This window comes from Lontra canadensis, unplaced genomic scaffold (assembly GCF_010015895.1).
Source record: "Lontra canadensis isolate GAN:19392208 unplaced genomic scaffold, GSC_riverotter_1.0 scaffold1, whole genome shotgun sequence".
Taxonomy (NCBI): domain Eukaryota; kingdom Metazoa; phylum Chordata; class Mammalia; order Carnivora; family Mustelidae; genus Lontra; species Lontra canadensis.
Genome location: NW_022630995.1, coordinates 118,103,303 through 118,121,910, shown reverse-complemented (window position 1 = coordinate 118,121,910; position 18,608 = coordinate 118,103,303). Strand labels below are relative to the sequence as shown.

Sequence of the window (18,608 nt, the reverse complement as noted above, 5' to 3'; positions counted from 1 at the left end):
CTGGAAAATCCCAGTACAGTTTAGAGACCATAATTTTTAAGGGCAAATTTTTAAAGAGTCCCTCATTAGTAAATCAATGAGCAAACATTTGTATATAATAGCCCTTTGATAACAACAGATAACTTTAAGATAAAAAGAAAGATACAAATCTGGAAAGTAGATGCAATCATTTGGTTGCCTTGTGCATAAGTTATCTTCTTTATGGATAATAAAGTCTCAATAATTAGAAGTGACTTCCTATAATTCAAATATCTTATCTTTTGATTTAGAGTGACAATGTGAAGCTAAAGATAATTAAAGAGGTTGGGTTAGAGCAAACTTGGGCATGGAAAGTCTGTCTTCAAGACCCTTATAAACCTCCATCTGGCCTATTCTTCCCTTCCGGTTGTCTATGAAGCTGCTTTCCATTCTCATGAGGTCCCTTCACAGGCCAAGTCTACCCTCACTACTAAGGTAGTCCACTAGCCCTGGTCTTTTGGGTATTATCCCATGCTTTAATTCAATCTGTACAATTTAATACACAGAGTTTTCACAGTTAAAAAGAAATTTAAACATCATCTATCAAAACTCCTTCATACACAGTTGAAGCTCAGCTAGGTTAAGACTTGCCCAAAGGAATATTAATTAGTGACACAGCCAGGATGAGAACCTAACATCAAGGTCTCTTCCTTTCCCAGAAACTACATGATGAGAATTTTTAAATAATCTGCTAAACCCCTAGCAAAGTACTGTCTTGATAAAAGATCCGGGGGCACGTCCTATGTGGGGAAAATAGGGCCCTGGCAGGGAAACTTCCACAGTGTGGCAGAAGCAGACTGAAAGCCAGGTGTCTGGCACTAAAGCCCATACCACTTTGTTGGATATATATTATTTAGACATATTTCAATTTGGGAGAATGAAGGAGTGGGAATGATAGTTGGGCAAGAGTTCCCAGAGGGCAGTGGGTGTGAACCAGACCTTGAAGGATAGGAGAAGTTTTCCAGATAGAATCACAGTGACAGTGGGGAAGGCGCAGAAGAGAGGGAGACGGAAACTTAGGGAAAAGCTATGTCAGCCTGAAGAAGAGATGGCAATAAGAAAGTGACACAGAGCCAGTCAGGGAAACAAAGGCTGTTCCTCCTCTCTGGAAAGTCAAGAGGTGAGTCTAGAGCAGTACTGGAAAAACGATACACAGGACTGGAGACTCTAGAAAAACATTTTCTAGAGATAAGTTTAACAAATAGGAAATTTCACCCTTTTTAGTAGCTGATCTGTGTGACTTGCCTGCCTTTAGTCTGGGCAGTCAACATACAAAGGCCTCAAACACTTATTCACCATTCACTAAACACCTACTGTGTACTAGACACCAACAACCAAACACCCTTCTGCACCACTATTGTCAACTAGGAGGGCAGTGGAACAATGAGTTTTGAACCTCTCTGGGCTTGAATCTCAATTCCAGGGCTCATAGGTCACCTTGCACAAGTTACTTCTCTGTGCTCAATTTCCTCATCTGTTAAACGAGAATACTAATAACAGCTATCACGTAAGACCCTCATCTCAAATGAGTTAATTCATGTAAATGGCTGAGGACACAGCTTGGCAATGAGCAAGCACTGAGGAAATGTTGGATATTACAAAAAAAAAAAGGTACTGTCTTTGACACCAATCTTGATTCCCTCTCCATATAAAATTCTTTCCCATATATCCCCTTCCTTTAATCTTTTAGTTTAATGTGTTAAGACATTAATCCAAGTGTGGTTGTTATCCATGATTCAACATCCATTATCACCAATTCACACCGTAATTCAAGTTTTAGCTTCCCAGGTTAGCTAACCAACCAATTTACTTCATAACATGACTATTTTAATAGGAACAGTGTTCAACCAGAGAAGTAAGTGGGAATTTCACATACTATATCAGGTTTAGAAGCAGAGAACAAAAGGGTGTTTGGCTCCTTAAATTATAACACAGAGTCAGACATCTATACTCAGAACCAAGACTAGAAAAGAAACTCAACATATGAGATTTGATTGCCTGTGACATTCCACATTGCTGACCCGAATCTGCTTGGCAAGAGGACAGTCAACAGACATGTGACATGATATATGTAGCTGAAATTCACAAAAGATGAAAAACAGTTTAATTTGTTTTCTACCCACTATTTCAAAAACTTGCAGTTTTTGCCCAACATATTTTATTCAACCTTTTTTGGGGGCAGTTGGGAAGTACAATAGCTTTAAATCTTATTAAACTAAATTTCAAGGCAGAATTATTCTGATTCTTAAGATTTATAAAGGATTTTCTAAAGACAATATTGTCAAAGTTATCCACTCTCAAATCTAAATTTGATTTAAATTTAAAGTGGGCCTTTAAAGAACAAACAAATCACCTACAACTTCCAAAAGTACAATTAAAAAGAAAACTTTGAAGTATCCAGCAGATATTTTTGGTATCTGCACTATAAATATAGGTTATCACATGTTATGAATCTGCTTATGTATAGACTAAATTTTTCAACCAGCCCTAATCTGAAAATATTTCTTATGTTAACCAAATTTTCATTAAGATCTCATACTTCTATTTTAATAGTACTTCCTCTAGCAGTGGTTCTTGAAATACCTGGAATTCTCTATGAAGGATCTGAGATATGGTAAAATTAATGTTAACTCACTCTTCAAATAAGCTCCAGTAAAGTGCCAACTTGTAAAGACAACATTATTTTTTCCTGGTATGACATCAAATTATTTAGGTCCTCTCAAACAGTGACAGTCCCAAATCCATTTTCCTAGGAGATATAGACTGAAGTTCCACCAATTGGTGAAAAGCCTTTAAATTTTTATACAGTATGGGGGCTAGTTATGTTGGTTTTATGAGGGTGAAAAAGTCATAAGGACTTGGCTTCCCATCTTGGTAACTTGCAGCCATTGAAAAACAAGACAATATTGCACTATAATAACAAATTTCTGAATATCCTCTTATTCATCTCATTTATAATGTATTTGGTTCCACAAACCTGTTATGTTCATTTCTATCTCTCTTTACTTTGATTATGCTATTATCACTTCTTGGAATTCCTGTTTTTACACTTTCTCGGAATTCAAACCACATCAATGTTTTAAGGCTCTAGTCAGTCCAACTTTCACCTTTAATACTAAGAAGGATTCGACACAGTGGTTAAAAAAAAGAAGTGCTCCCAAGTTGGACTCCATGGACTCAACCAACATTAGTTGCATGACCAAGGGCAAGTTATGAAAGCTCCCAGGCTTCAGTGTCATCATTTGTAAAACGGAAACACTCAGTAGGATTTCTGTGAGGATTCAGTGAATTAGTGCATGCAAAGTGCTTTGAACAGTGAGTGGCACAAAAAAATCACTCAATAAATGTTATCCACTATTATAATCTTTATTATAACCTCCATTCTTCCTGCACTACTCTGAACAACACTAGACTCGTAATTCATAAGAACCCTAGACTGTAGAGGTCATTGACTTCAATCTTCCCCATCAAGTAGTAACACCTCTAAAATGTTCTTAATATTTGGTCAGCCATGAAGATGGTTAAATACTTGCAATGCTGGAAAATTTGCTATTCTTCTAAAAGCACAAACTTGCAGATAATTCTAATCACCAGAAAGGTCTTTTATGTATCATGCCTACTTTCTACTCACTGGTCTCTTATTTCCGTCCCCACAGCTTCAAAACAAACCTGAATCCACTATCCACATTCACATAATATTCGGAACAGTCTCTGACTAGTTAAGTAGAATACTTTGTTTAGGAAAATAAAACAAATTTTGATAAAATTTGCTCAACAAAAACAATAACCATAAAACTATACTGTTTTTATATGAGAAATTAAGGTATTCTTTGCTGCTGAGGGAGTTGGCCAACAATATTCATATTTATTACTCAGTCTACTTAAATAAGACTGTAGACTCTCTGTGAGGCTGCTTTCCAGTCTATACCGACAGCATAATTTTTTGTAGTCTAGTTACTTCTCTATGTAGTCCTTTGGCTGTGTGTCTTTTCTGCTTGTGATTTTATCTTTTCTGCCTGTTTCTATCTTTCTATGTGTCTCCCTCTTGCTCTTTTTTCTTTCTTTCATCTATCACTCAAAAAACATTACATTTGTGTAATGCTATCATGTATCAGGCACTGTGCTAGGGATGGAAAACTCAAAGATAATTAGATCTGAGTCAAATTACTCACAAGTAAGTTGCAGAGACAGATATATAAATAGTTAATAAAACATCATGGTAATGCAATGAGATAGATATACCTTGGCTACTGTGAGAACACTAGAAAGGAATGCCACTAGGAGGAGTCAGGAAACATTTCTGGAAGGAGATAACACCTAATGAAATCTAGAGTAAGTCTCAGCAGAACCTCTCAAAATTTAAATCACCTGTGAATCTTGTTTGAAAGATTTGGAGTCAAGAGATCTGGGTGGGACTTGACACACTGCTTTTCTATCAAGCCCCAGATGGTGCCCATGCTGTTGGTCTGCAAAGGTCTTAAAAGATGGCAAATGACTAACTAAAAGTTGGGTGGAATGAATTTAGACAAGATAGACAGTATGAAGTATCACAGAGGTAAGAAACACTTGAGTGTGTGTTATGAGAATGAAGCACATTAGCATCTCCAAGCAATTCAAAAAATTATCAGTTCCTAAAATGGAGATGGATGGGAATGCTGTACATGTTAATGTGAAAGAAATTTATTACATAGGCAATGGAGTACATCAAAATAAGTAGGGCAGTAACAACTTGCAGTTGGTAACAACAGTAACAATTTGCAGTTGGTAACAACTGCAAATCAGATCTGGTGGTTTCAATGGTAGAATCAAGGGCAAGAAGATAACATTCTAGGCCACATTAAATAAACCTGCTAACAATGATGACAAGGCAACTGACTTAAAAAAATGTTTAGCAGATAAATTGACTGTATCTTCACCTATTAATTTAAAAATCAGGAAAGTTGTTACTCCTTTGTATTCTTTGTAGGCCTGCTATCTATTCTTCATCTGACACTCAGCAACATGTATGCTTAAGCAAGGCATTTAAAACTCTTTTCACACCAAGTTCCACATTTTAAAACAGTGAAGAGTTGATCCAAATAAACACTGTGGTCTCTTTACCCTAAATTTTATGGTCCCCTGAACTAAATTCATTTCTTATTGAATCATAGAATCATAATTTTTAAAATCTACCACAACAACTGGAATATAAATATACAGCATATAAATAATATTGACTCTGCCTAGCGAACAGGTATTAAAACTGGAGACTTTTTATATGTCCTACCTCTTCCTCACCCATGACATTCATTACTGAGTCCAGTTGCTTTGTATTTATATTTTATTGGTGATTCTTTGGATTATGTTCCTATGATTTTTAAATTGGATTCCCACACCTTAGGCGTTCCCTCTGGCTCCAATCTAATCTTCCCCCAAACACTATCTGAAAAACGGAAGAAGTCTGGAGTCAGAAAGCCCTGCGATTGAATACTAAAGCCCACTGCTTCTTAGCTGTGTGACTGTTAGTAAGTTATTTAACCTCTCTAACCCTGAATTTCCTTATCTGTAAATCATAGGGATGATATGGAGATAAAATACTTGCAAAGGGCTTAGCACAATGCCGTTTCACCTAAGAACTCAGTAAATGCTAGTTATTATTTTGAAAGACAAATCTCATAAACACTTGAGCAGTACTTCACAAAAGAAGAAAATCAAATGGCCAATAAAAAATGAAAAGATGTTCTTCTTCATTAGTAATCAACAAAAAGCCAATTAATACTTTTATGAGTACAATTACATATCCACTTGATTAGCAAAATTTAAGAACTTATAAATCAAATGTTGGGGGAGTATAGAATTTCTCTTATATTGCTGGTGAGAGTGTAAACTGATATAATTGCTTGGGGACAATATTCTGGCATTACCTAGAAAAACTAAATGTGCACACACCCCCAGATTCAGTACTTCCTTTCCTCAATATTTATCCAAAAGAAGCCCTTACACATGTATATTAGAATCTGCAAGCAACTATATATATATGTAACTTAATAACTTTATTATAAATGTATTTATAATTATAATAAATATCTTTATAATATTTAACAAATATATTTACATAAATTATTTATTTTTATATGTAAATAACTCAGGTCATGCACACATACTAGCAAAATAATGTAGAAACAACCCAAATATTCACCAACAGTAAAATGGAAAAGTAAATTTAGTATATTCACGGAGTAGAATACTATACAACAATTATATGAATAAACTATATTATATGACTAAACTACAATTATATGAATAAACTATATTAATTTCCATTATATATATATTATTATATTAATTTCCATTAATATGGAAAATCTTACAATGTTTAGCAAAATCAGTTGATTAACAATATATATTTTATATATATATATATATATATATATTACACAAACCAAATTCAATTATATATATCATATATACATATACTATGACTGGAAAATGGAAAGCCTACAAAGAAAAGCAAGGGAACAAGGAACAGGTATGACAAAAGGTAGGATAGCAGTAAGTGGTCATCTCTAGTGGGGAAGAAAATGTGATTCTAAAGGAGAACATAGGGATTTACTGGGAATTTATTCCTCAATATGAATGGCAGTTAAATGAGGTTTGCTTTGTAATTGTTCTTTAAACCATATTTGCCTTATACACTTTGCTAAGTCTATGATATATTTCACAATTAAATAATAAACCTGATCATGTCATTCTCCTACTTAGTCTTTTAAAAGTTCTTCATTTTGGAATAAAATTCAAATTTTTTATCTTTAAGAGATCCTTCATGGTATATCTCCTGTACCCTCTTCAGCTTCATTTCCACCACCACCATTTATGCCCTAACACAGTAAATGACACATAGAACTCATAAAAAATCATACTCTGCCAAGCTTCTGGACCCTTGGAGAATATTCCCCCTGCTCCCTTTCCTCTGGTTATTTTTTTATTATCCTTAACTTTCAGTTAACATACCACTCCCTTTGGAAAGTCTGCCTTGACAACTCCCCATGCCATCTGTATTAGCCTCTCCTCTGCTGCACTTCCTTTAACACCCCAAATCTACCCATGGAATGCTCTGTGTAAGGAACACACTCTTTGAATAAATCACCCCACTTAAGGGCACATTTTATCATAAGCACCATTTTAGACTGAAAGCTCCTTTAAGGCAGATACTATCTCTTTCAACTATCACAAGAGTTAAGGATAATATCTACATCACAGATTTTCAACAAATGTTTGCTTAATGAATAAATGTCTAAGATGGGGCAATATATGTTTTCTACATCACTGGAAGGGGCGCATTACCCAAAATATCACATTCAGCCATATAAAATTGACCTTACTTTAGATCCACGATGGTTGATTATTGGCAACATGTTATTCTCTTTCATAACAAACATGCATTTAATACATGTTGATTAATCACAGCACAGTGATGACTATTATATATATGTTCTCAATATCCACTATAAGCAGACTGTAATGAAAATCATGAGGTGAAATAAGTATAGGGTTAATTTCATCAGTCTTCTGCAGTTATAGTTCATGCATTAATTCACAAGACAGCCTAACCTATCCAGTGTTATATGAGCCACTAAACAAACGAAAGAAATATATTGATCACTAGTACAAAACAGCTTCTTCTGGAATCTTACAAGCACCACTGTCATGCACTATTTCTCAAAAAAGTTATTTGACAGATTATGATTGGTTCATCTCTGCTGGAGTCTGTTAATTATTGACTTTGGTGACTATAAAGCATCAAGTATTTGATTAAAAAAAATTCTGCCTGTGTGTGCTGATATTTTTATAAAATAGTAAGTTTTCAAAATTATCCCAACTAACAGAGAAACTAGATCTATTTTTAATATTATTGTATTAAGCAAAAAGATTTGTAGGGTAAATGTCTATGAATTGAATTTTATAAAACTGTCCTATGATTTCTCTTGCCTTATTTCCAAGGATCTAAATGTTATATTGATATATATATTATATACATTCTTTATATACTCCTATATATTTGCATAAGAATGTGTGTATATGTGTCTTCCCGAAAGGTATTGAACATTATAATTTAGCTCAGAACCAATTCTTCTACCAGAGGGGATGAATTGGTAAAATATAGAATTATGTCATAAATTTAAAAAGCCACTGAAAAACACTGTTACCAGCTGTTACTCAGGCACATGAAATTGTTCATTAGGGCTGTCTTACCGGACTGGTATCATGGAGTGTGGTAGCACTGTGGTGTTTTACAACGCACCCATGCACCGCGAGACTTCATGCTGCTCTATGTGGCACCAGCAGTTAAACATTCTGTCCTGTTGATTTTCACTTCTTTAGTTGAAATTATTTAGAATAGTATTTCTTCAGATCCATACTAAATCCCATGCAATATTTAAAGTGCTTATGGGGATCACATGTTTTCTGCTAAGGAACATTTTTAAATTTGTGACTCACCACTGCTTGTATGGTTTCTCATCTATAGGAAATTGTTCTAATTCAACAGCTTCTTGCATGAGTTGCCATAATGAAGATCTGAGATGGTCCTGCTGTTGGTGTTCCTCACGCTAGCCTAAAATCAAAGCAAAAACACAAAATGAATTTGATCTTAACACTTAAATGGGAATCCCATCTGCATTTAGGAAACCAAAAGACTGACAAAGGCAACTGGAAATAAGTGATGGGACACAGGATGAGGGAATAAAACACCTGAAGGTAGTTCATCTGTCCAAATGTATTACAAGCACAAGAACTTTGGTGTTACCAACACCAGAGTAGCTGGATATTTTAAAATCTGAACATAAGCCCAATTAATAATTATTACTTTAGTTGACATGGTATTTGGCTCTGTGATATGGATTTGGTTTTGAGATACAGGCACCCTACTCAGCTTCAACTGGGACAGTTCCACTGTCCCAGTTTATACAGTCTGCTTTTTAAATGTTTATACCGTCTGCTTTTCATGCAAGATTTCATTGGAATGATGGGTTTCATACCTACCAACTAAAGGAGTAGGAGAAGTTCACAAACCTCTGAAGTATGTGAAATAGAATAAAACTAAACTGAAGTTGTTCTGAAGCTGGAAACAGACCTGTATGTATGCTTTCCCATAATCTGATCTAGTTACAAAAATAGGTTTGTAACTTCAATCTGTTACTGTTCCTTTTTGAGATTATATTGGACCAGATTCTCCAAGATTTGCCAGTCTCCAATGCCCTACCTATTATCAAAGTTTTTATTTCTAGAACTTTGGAAAGTATGTTCATCAGACCGAAAATAAACCTCCTCTCTGCTCCAAATAAGAGTCCCTTTCCTGGTCAGGTGCCTACAATTTACTACCACGAATTCTTTCCCCACTATGTCCCCAGACATCTCAATGTAGCCTCCAATGTCACGTGTATTTCGTTCTCCTCTGAATTCCTGTTCTATTTCTTGTCAAATTACTAATAGAGCCCTTGATTATATACCATCTTTATTTAACCTCATCTCCCCAAATGGCTCCGAACTCTTCCTTCCTTTGCACTTAGCAGAGATCTGTACACGGAAGACATTCATCCAAGTAATATTTATTGTGTCCCAATAATGTGCCAAACAGACACAGTCAGTACCTGAGAGATTATACTTTCTCTAAACACAGGAAACAGGAAGAGGCCATTACTGTATTGTGTGATAAGTGCTAGGAAGGCAGAAGTATAGACACTGAAAAACCTTGCCAGATAAATGGGCATGAGAGCTCTCACTACACTATCAGTGCTTTCAGATCTTCTGTGAGAAGAGGACAGTTACTTGAAAAAACTCATTTTCAGGAAGCATGTGGAGGACCCAGGCAGGTTAACATCCAAAATCCGGGAGGCAGTTTTACTTCTAGGAAGAGAAGTCACTAAAAAGAATTTCTAGTATTTTTTAAGTCACTGCTGGGTGGTAGCATCTTTTTCCTGTTTTCTACAACACACACACACAGTAGCAAAAATCCCGTTTATTACTGAGGATGCCAGTCTGCAAATGCCTGATGGCTCTGTAGGGAAACTTCACCTTACACCTGTACACCATATGGGATTTCAGAGCGACTGTGGGTTAGGAATGCTTCTAAGGTAACTTCAGTCATCTTTTTTTCCATTCAAAACTTTAATTTCCATTCCTAGGAGCATTAGTTCTATAAGCCTATGGCTTTCGCGTCTCAGAGATAAGAACAGTGAGAAAGGCCATAGTGGCTTATTATGGAACCAAAACATCAATTCAACTAGAAAAAATCTTTATCAAAAATAAGTATAGGGTGCCTGGGTGGCTCAGTGGGTTAAACCTCTGCCTTCAGTTCAGGTCATGGTCTCAAGGTCCTGGGATCGAGGCCCGCATCAGGCTCTCTGCTCAGCAGGGAGCTTGCTTCCCCCTCTCTCAGTGCCTGCCTCTCTGCCTACTTGTGATCTCTCTCTCTCTCTCTGTCAAATAAATAAATAAAATCTTTAAAAAAAGAAAAAAATAAGCATAAATTTGTAGTTTACGTCTCATACCAAAAAGGTTCTTTGGTTTAAGGATTTTCAATATTACCTGAGCTCTCCATTTGGAGTTTCTACCAAGATTCATGATAAGAAATGGGGAGAGAGAGGTAGGATAATACTTAAAACTACAGATTTTTCACTTTCCCCCTCTTTGCCTTGATTTTCTCTTAAGGATAAAATGCACTCAAACTGAAAAATCTTTAGTCAAAACCTTACAACTTTGCTATGAAAATAGGTACTATATATAGGTAAATTTCTAAAATTCAAGCTCCAATTCTCAATTGCATTTTCTCTTTCAAAAAGAAATGATCAATATGCAGCATGATCTTTTATCTGAATCAGCACCAGTGTCTCATCTCAGACTTATATAATGCAATAAATATGTTTAATATACTAAAGAAATAAATGGATATTGCTCTTCTTTACCAATAAGCACTCCCCCAGTAGTCTACAGGCCCAACTTTATGCAAGTCAGTGGTCCTCAGAAGAAGGTGTGAGAGATGCAAGTGTAGTGGGGAGGAAATACTCTGCCTGCAGCAAATACAGCATTGTACTCCTTTCTGTCATTCCTGGACACTTTGTGCTTCTTTTTCCTTAAGTGTTGCAATGTCCAACCAAAAGCTTAAAGAATACTGCAAAAGGAAATAGTAAAGGCAAAGGAGAAAGAATTTTAAGTGTCAATTTGTTTACTTCTTCTAATTGAAGGAAGGCTCCCTTGCTTTGAGACCCATTATTCTCATAAGTAACTAAGCAATCATTCGATTTGTACACACAAATTCCATGCAAAGTCTTTTAGCTGCAAATGTGACCTGAAGCCAGAATGAGAACAGGAAGGGAGAGCATCTGCCCCCATGTTTAACAAACAAGAAAGCCCCCAATGTGTCTTTATTTTTAATCATCAGTATTAAAAGACTTTTTCATTAAGATTACATCCAAAGACATAAATTCATTTACATAAAGCTACAATCAAGCTTTTTTAAAAAAAAAGCCTTTAAATATGGGATGCTTTACCTTTAAACATGGGAGGCTTTTTCACATTACTGAGGTTAGGCAGATCCCTTTTGCTTATGATATTTTTATAAGATCTATTAACCAGGGAAATCTTATGAATTTTCCTGCAACTTAAAAATATACATTTATTTTTAGCATCCACAATCAAGTCTCAGTTCATTCTAACCTTGAAAACCACTGGCCACGTCCCATGAAACCATTAAATACTAATAGGTACAGACATACCAGACAATGACAGCAAAACACACTGGGTCCCTCTGGGATCTGTTCACAAACATCCCCTTCGAGCATGACAAACACACTTCTCCCAACAGCAGATGCTGTTCTGGGGCAAGCAAGCAGGAAGCTGGAGGCAGCTGATTTTTCCACTCTACATATGATTTCTTACTGCCTCATCATCAAGAATTTTTTTTTAACCAGTACTGCAAAGATTCTGTAACACTAGGAGCTCATCAAATTAAAGCTACTCTACAACAGGAGGGAGTGATGTGCAGATGAGGAAGCAGGAAGACTGTTTCATATGTAAGGTCATACCACCTTTGTCATCTGATTTGCTGTAGTTCCGTTGTGGGGAAGAGAAAATCCAGTTTGCTCTGTGTAATAAAATAAGCTAACCCAGTACTCTGTGTCCATTAAGAGTGAGATGGAGGCAGGAAACGGAATACATGCCAAAGGCAGCAAAACTGCTCTCTCCGAGCTGTCTGGCCCCTAAAATCCAATGGTTCCGAAGTAGAGTCAGAAGGTCGTGAGCTCATTCTTGAGCGTCGCTATCTGTACTGACAACATATAGGCTCACCTAAGGTAGAACATGTACAGAAGCCTCTCTGAGAGAAGTGGTCATTCCTGCAACCATTTTTGATATGTTGATCAGCATTCTGTAAGATCCTCCAGGGTCTGACAGCTAGCAGACGAGGGATAGAGGGAGAAATCAGACCGTGGGCTTGCACTGCTGAGTGTACTTATTTTCCTTGCCTCTGAACTGTGTTCTGTCCCATGACTTAGCCTGCCTCTTTCTGGTTGTTCATAAAAGTTGCTGTCAACCCCCCAGCAGCACGCAGGGCTGCTGCACAGACCCTGGAGGGCTCTGCAGCAAAGACAGCCCATGTAAACAGCCTTGTGATTCCTTCGGAGCCTCCTGCCATGGGATAAGCCATTCTTTTTCTACAGCTAAAAGGCAGTACCCAGGGAAGTTAAGTGTCAGAAGGTAAAAGCAGAGACAGACTCTAGATTTAAATGTGGAGGGGAAAAAAAAATACATATATAATTTTTCTTAAACAATCTCTAACCTTGAATGTACTCGAAGATTTTCTAATAAATCACATTTATTTTGCTGCAGGCACAAAAGCATAAATTCTGGTAAGTATATTGCCATGCTCGTTTCTGATATTTTTTTCCCAAAAGAGATCTGACATTTCTAGGGGACACAGTATCCCAGCACAGAATATGGGAACCCTGCCATTAAAAAAAAAAAAAAAAAAATGCTGCCTGCTGTGACTAGGAGATCACTTTCTTAAAGGGACCCCTTACCTATGCTACTGCAATGCCAATGTTTCTTCTAATCTCTTACCTGACCCCTGTCCTGTGTTCCTCTCCCTGGCCTGTATTTAGCCTAGAATGTCTCTGCAACAGTAAGGTTATTAGTTTTGCAACTAAGATATATAAATACCATTCTCTACTATAAATAAATATGATCCAAAATATTTATTTAAATTACACCTCTCAGGAAGTAAACATAAATGCATACTTAAAGACGTGATTTTTTAATTTTTTATGGAACCCAGAGCATTTCTTAGATATAGGACTGAGGTCAGCACTTCTAACAAGCACAGCTGTTCTCTGTCTCTCTGTCTCTCTCTCTCTCTCCCCCCACTCTCTTCCTCTCTCCCCCGCTGTTTTTCTCTTCCCTTCTGTAGCTCTGCATTGGTCTAAAAACCCCTGGTCACAATAAGAAAGCTCCCTCCCACCCTCTGCCAACCCTCACTCCAAACACGAAGGTTTCCACACGCCCAAGTCTGGGGAGCTGCTCCACACAGAAGGAAAGGCTGGTGGCTTCTTGCCTCAGAGGTACTTCACTTCATAAACCTGCTTTCCATCCCATCACTCCCACTTTTCCCATGCTCGCTCTCCCACCCCACCAGGAGCAATTAATAGGCATCACCCCACCCTCCAAAAAACAGGTTAGAACCCAGAAGGAGCAAAGAGCCACCTACCATTCCGTGCTTGAGAACTACGATCCTGATCCAGCAGTGTTTGCCCCAGAAATCCTCCCTACTTGTTTTTCATTAACCACATTCCAAATTGTAATAAGGAATAGATTCTTTGGAGGTGGGGAAATGGTTTAAAATTAATGATAGACAGGTGATTTCCAAGAAAACCCAATCTTAAAGTCACTCAAGCCCCGACGAATTGAGGGGTGAGGAGAAAAAAGGAAAATTATAAAAATGAAAAAAGAAAAGAAAAAGGTAAGCATATAACAAGCACCACCCACCCCCATAAAAATAAAAAAAGAAGGGGAGGATTTTTTTTTAAAAGAAGAAGAAGAAGAGTGGCTTGCTGAATCACCCTCTTTCACTGCCTGGAAACCATTGTGCAGCGTGATGCTGCCTGTACCATTGTGGAACCTACCAGAGGAGACAGACAGAGGGCTTGGGGAATGGGGTTGCTATGGCAACCGAAAGGAGCACACATGACGTCAAAGCCCAGAGAGGTCTAGGGAGGGGTGAGAGGGGGAAAGGAAAAGAGGAAAAAGTCTGTGTGCGGCTACAGCTGCTGTGTTTTCCGGTGAAATGAAGACCAGGCAAAATGGAAAGGAATGAGGTTTGCTGGCAGCCACTGTCAGGAACTACGACATCAGCAGCCCGTCGGCACAACCCAGAGAAACAATCTGCTCCATGCAGCCCTGGCCCTGTACACCGCAGGGCTGAGGAACAAACGCCTGCAGACCAAAACACCGGAAGAAATACAGTCAATCTCTGTTTTTCAACTAGCTCAGCTTTTTGCAAACAGCACAAAGTGAGACTTGTAGTCTCTCTAAATGTCAAAACAAACAAGGATGGTAATCACCTCAGCAGAGAAGTGAGCATCTGAGTCCCAGCCGGATCCCAGAGGTCATTTGCACAGCACTAGCCCTCTTCTCCCGTTCCTTGGTTTTTATAAAAATCATAAATTAATACCTACTACACCAAACTCAACAAACTGATTCTTCCACTCCAAATAGAACATGGGTGGGGGGAGGAGTACTGTTAATCTGAGTCAACAAACCAAGGGTTGTTTTTTTTCTATTGCAGATTATTCTCTGGAACAATGATACAAACCATATTATTACTATCTGGGGCAAATACCTCTATTTTATTTAAGTAATTTGCCCTGCTGTTGACTGTTAGAATATATTTTTAAATCTCCATACAGTTTTAGCATCTACAAGTAACAGACTCTTTTAGAAAGAAGACAATTAACCACTTCTACTACTGAAAAAAAAAATTAACCAAATTTCTTTAATCTTTTTAAAATATTTTCTTTACACAAAGAAAATTTTCAATTCACATTTGACCTAACAAGCCTCAGCCCTTGGATTCTCAAGTTACATTATCTAATCAAATTTCTTTTTTGCTTAAACAACTTTGCGGTGGGTTTCTAAACATTGACACCAAGTAATGCTGAGTTTTATATCTTTGTGCATTGTTTTAGAACTAGCATATTTACATGAAGAAGGGCCTTCTTCCATATGTTAAGAGAAAAGATATAATATGCAACAGATATAAACCAAGTAGTGATCGTAGACACTAAAAGATCATAAAACTGTGTGGGACTACTTCAGCTTTTGTTTTCAACGTTGCCGCTGTTATTTTTTTCAGGAGGGAATCTGGGGAAAAAAGGCTTACATGAATTTTTCTGTCTTTTTAATCTATTGGCCAAGAAAAGGTTTTGGATATTGTTTTACTCTAATTTCAAGTTGAACAGGAATCGGTTATTAACTATTAGTCTTGGCAATGGGTCTATCTATAAGAAAACCATGTCACAAGCAAAAATATCTATTGATTAGCCAAGCAACTTTATAGTATAATATAATTAGCATTCATGGTTTTAAGTTATTGCATTCTAAGCTTTGATATCAAAAGTTAATATTTAATAACTGGATATCAATGAAAAAAAAATAGGACTCTTACCTTACATTGCGAACACAAAAATTAGAAATAAATTATGCACTGAAACATAAAAGCTAAAATCTATAAAGCTATTAGGATAAAATACATCTTGTAGAAGGAAAATTACTTTCTCATCTTGGAGTAAGCAAAGATTTCTTGGGACAGAGAAAGCACCATAATAGAAAAAAAAAAATAGACTTGATCAAAATTAAAAGCTTCCATTTATTCAAGTCACCATTAAGGAAATGAAAGAGACAAGCCACAGACTAAAAGAAAATAATCCTGATAAACAGCTGAAAATACTCTTGATATAGTTATATGATACTATGAAATTCAAATACAAATTCTAGATTATATAAAAATATCCTACAACTCAATGATAAAATAATTTTTCTTAATGTCTGAGTAGGCACTTGACAAGGGAGATTTATAAATAGTCGATAAGCACATTAAAAAGTGTTCAGCATCATTAGTCATCAGAGAAATGCAAATTAAAACTGCAATCAATGCCATTTTATACCCATAAAATGACAAAAATTTAAAAAGACTAACAACACTAAATACTGGCTAAAATATAGAGAAACCAGAACTCTCCTACATTAATGGTGTAAGTATAAAATGATAAAACTACATTGAAAAAATGGTTTGGCAGTGTTGTTCTTTTCTTTTTAATGATAACCATATACCTACAGTATGACTCAACAATTCTATTGATAGTCACCCAAGAGAATAGAAACATATTTCCATTTAAAAAAAAAAACTTGTACATAAATGTGTATGCCAGCTTTATTTATAATTGGTAAAAATTAGAAACAACTCAAAGTGCACCAACAGGAAAATGAATAAATTATGATATATTCATATAGTAGTATACTATTCAGCAATAAAAAAGAATGTCAACTAAGAATAGGTTAAAACCAACCATTTTCTTCCATTAGGTATTTATTCTTGATGACACAATTTATCAAGAATAATAGATACCAATATTGTTCATAGATTTGGAGGTAGATTTTACTATTTAGAGCTTTAATTCTCAACCAACTCATTTCTCTAATATTTAGATGATCAAAATGGTTTTTTGAGTTTATTCCTTAAAATATAAAAAAGTTAATTCCCTCAAATTAGATCATTTCATACAAGTCAGCTTTTAAAAAATCACACTAGGAGGGAGGAGCAAGATGGCAGAGGACTAGATACCTAAATTTTGTCTGCTCCCAGGAATTCAGCTTGGTAGTTATCAAACCATTCTGAACACCAACAAAATCAACAGAAGATCAAAGAGAAGAAGAGCAGCAATTCTAGAAACAGAAAAGCAACCAGTTTCTGGAAGGTAGGATGTGTGGAGAAGTGAATCTGAGGCAATATAGAGAAGAAAGACCATGGCGGGAGGGGCTGGCTCCCAGCAAGCAGTAGAGCAGCAGAGCACAAAATTGGAACTTTTATAGTTTGGGGGTTTATTTATTTATTTATTTATTTGTCAGAAAAGGGGAGAAGAAAGAGCATGAACAGGGGGAGCGTTAGCCAGAAGGAGAAACAGGGTCCCCACTGAGCAAAAAGCCTGACACGGGACTCAATACCAGGACCCAGGGACGATGACCTGAGCCAAAGGCAGACAATTAACCAACTGAGCCACCCAGGCATACCCAAAATCAGAACATTTAGAAGTCTTCTTCTCTGAGAGATGTCACTCCAGAGGCTAAGAGTAGGGTGGAATGGGTGGGTGGAACCCTCGCTGGGACACTGTGGTCTGAGGACCTGTGGGGCCACAAAAAGACCAGGGATGTCTGAGTGTGGCAGAGCTCCCAGGTATCAGAGCGGGGAGGCTGGCTACAGAGACTGGAGCAGAGGAGTGCACTCTCAGCTCACGGTTACCTTAATCATGATCCAATACACACTCAGGCCACTCTTCTTCAAGAAGAAACCCCACAAGTGGAAGATCCAGGCAGACTCCCCACTTCCTCCACTGGGAGGAGTGGCGTGGGAATGTGTGGCAGGAATCTGCTGATTTTGGAGACTCCAAACAGGGCTGTATGCCAAGGATAGAAATGCTCAGTCACAGTCCAGGTGAGCACAGAGTGCAGCCCGAGACCAGGGAGACATGAACGATTGACAACTTTTCTCTGAGGGTGCACGGAGGAGTGGGGCCAAGAGCCCTCAGCTCCTCCGGGGCTGGAGATTGGGAGGCTACCATTTTTATTCCTGTCCTCCAAAACTTTACAGAAAACATTCAGGAAACAAAAGCTACTGAAAATGAACCACAGCAGGATACTTAGCTGGGCCCTTGGCAAAGGCGGTGCAATTCCGCTTCGGGCAAAGACATTTGAGATCACTGCAATAGGCCCTTCCCCCAGAAGATCAGCAAGAACATCCAGCCAAGACCAAGTTTACTGATCAATGAGAACTGCAAAACACCAGTGCTAGGGGAACACTACATATAGAATTCATGGTTTTTTCCCCATGATTCTTCAGTCTTTTAAAAGTTAAACTTTTAAAATTTTCACCATCTTATTCTGTCCCTATTTTTTAATGTTTCCTCTTCCCTATTTTAACCTATTTTAAATATTGTATATTTTCAATAACTTTCTAAAAATCTTTTTTTAATTTTCTTTTTTTTTTAATTTTTTTAAAATTTATTTTATTTATTTTATTTTTTATTTTTTATAAAACATATTTTTATCCACAGGGGTACAGGTCTGTGAATCGCCAGGTTTACACACTTCACAGCACTCACCATAGCACATACCCTCCCCAATGTCTATAACCCCCCCAACCGCCCTCCCCCCAGCAACCCTCAGTTTGTTTTGTGACATTAAGAGTCACTTATGGTTTGTCTCCCTCCCACTCCCATCTTGTTTCATTTACTCTTCTCCTACCCCCTTAACCCCCCATGTTGCATCTCCTCTCCCTCATATCAGGG

The 18,608-nt window shown here is 37.1% G+C and overlaps 1 protein-coding gene across 9 annotated transcripts in view; it reads right to left on the bottom strand.

The window, feature by feature from the left end:
- Positions 1-14,250, bottom strand: part of MAPK10 (mitogen-activated protein kinase 10) — a 323,875-nt gene extending 309,625 nt beyond the window's left edge. Inside the window, exons 1-3 of one of the 9 annotated variants that reach the window (XM_032862259.1) lie at positions 13,757-14,237; positions 8,497-8,611; positions 8,251-8,357 (exon numbers count right to left, since the gene is read on the bottom strand). The gene's annotated coding sequence lies outside the window, so the exon portion shown is untranslated. Of the gene's footprint in view, positions 1-8,250; positions 8,358-8,496; positions 8,612-10,961; positions 10,984-11,771; positions 11,901-12,342; positions 12,366-13,756 lie in introns of those variants that run through there. The other 8 variants (XM_032862324.1, XM_032862314.1, XM_032862248.1 and 5 more) reach the window with 8 other exon arrangements.
- Between the last annotated feature and the right edge of the window lie 4,358 nt (positions 14,251-18,608).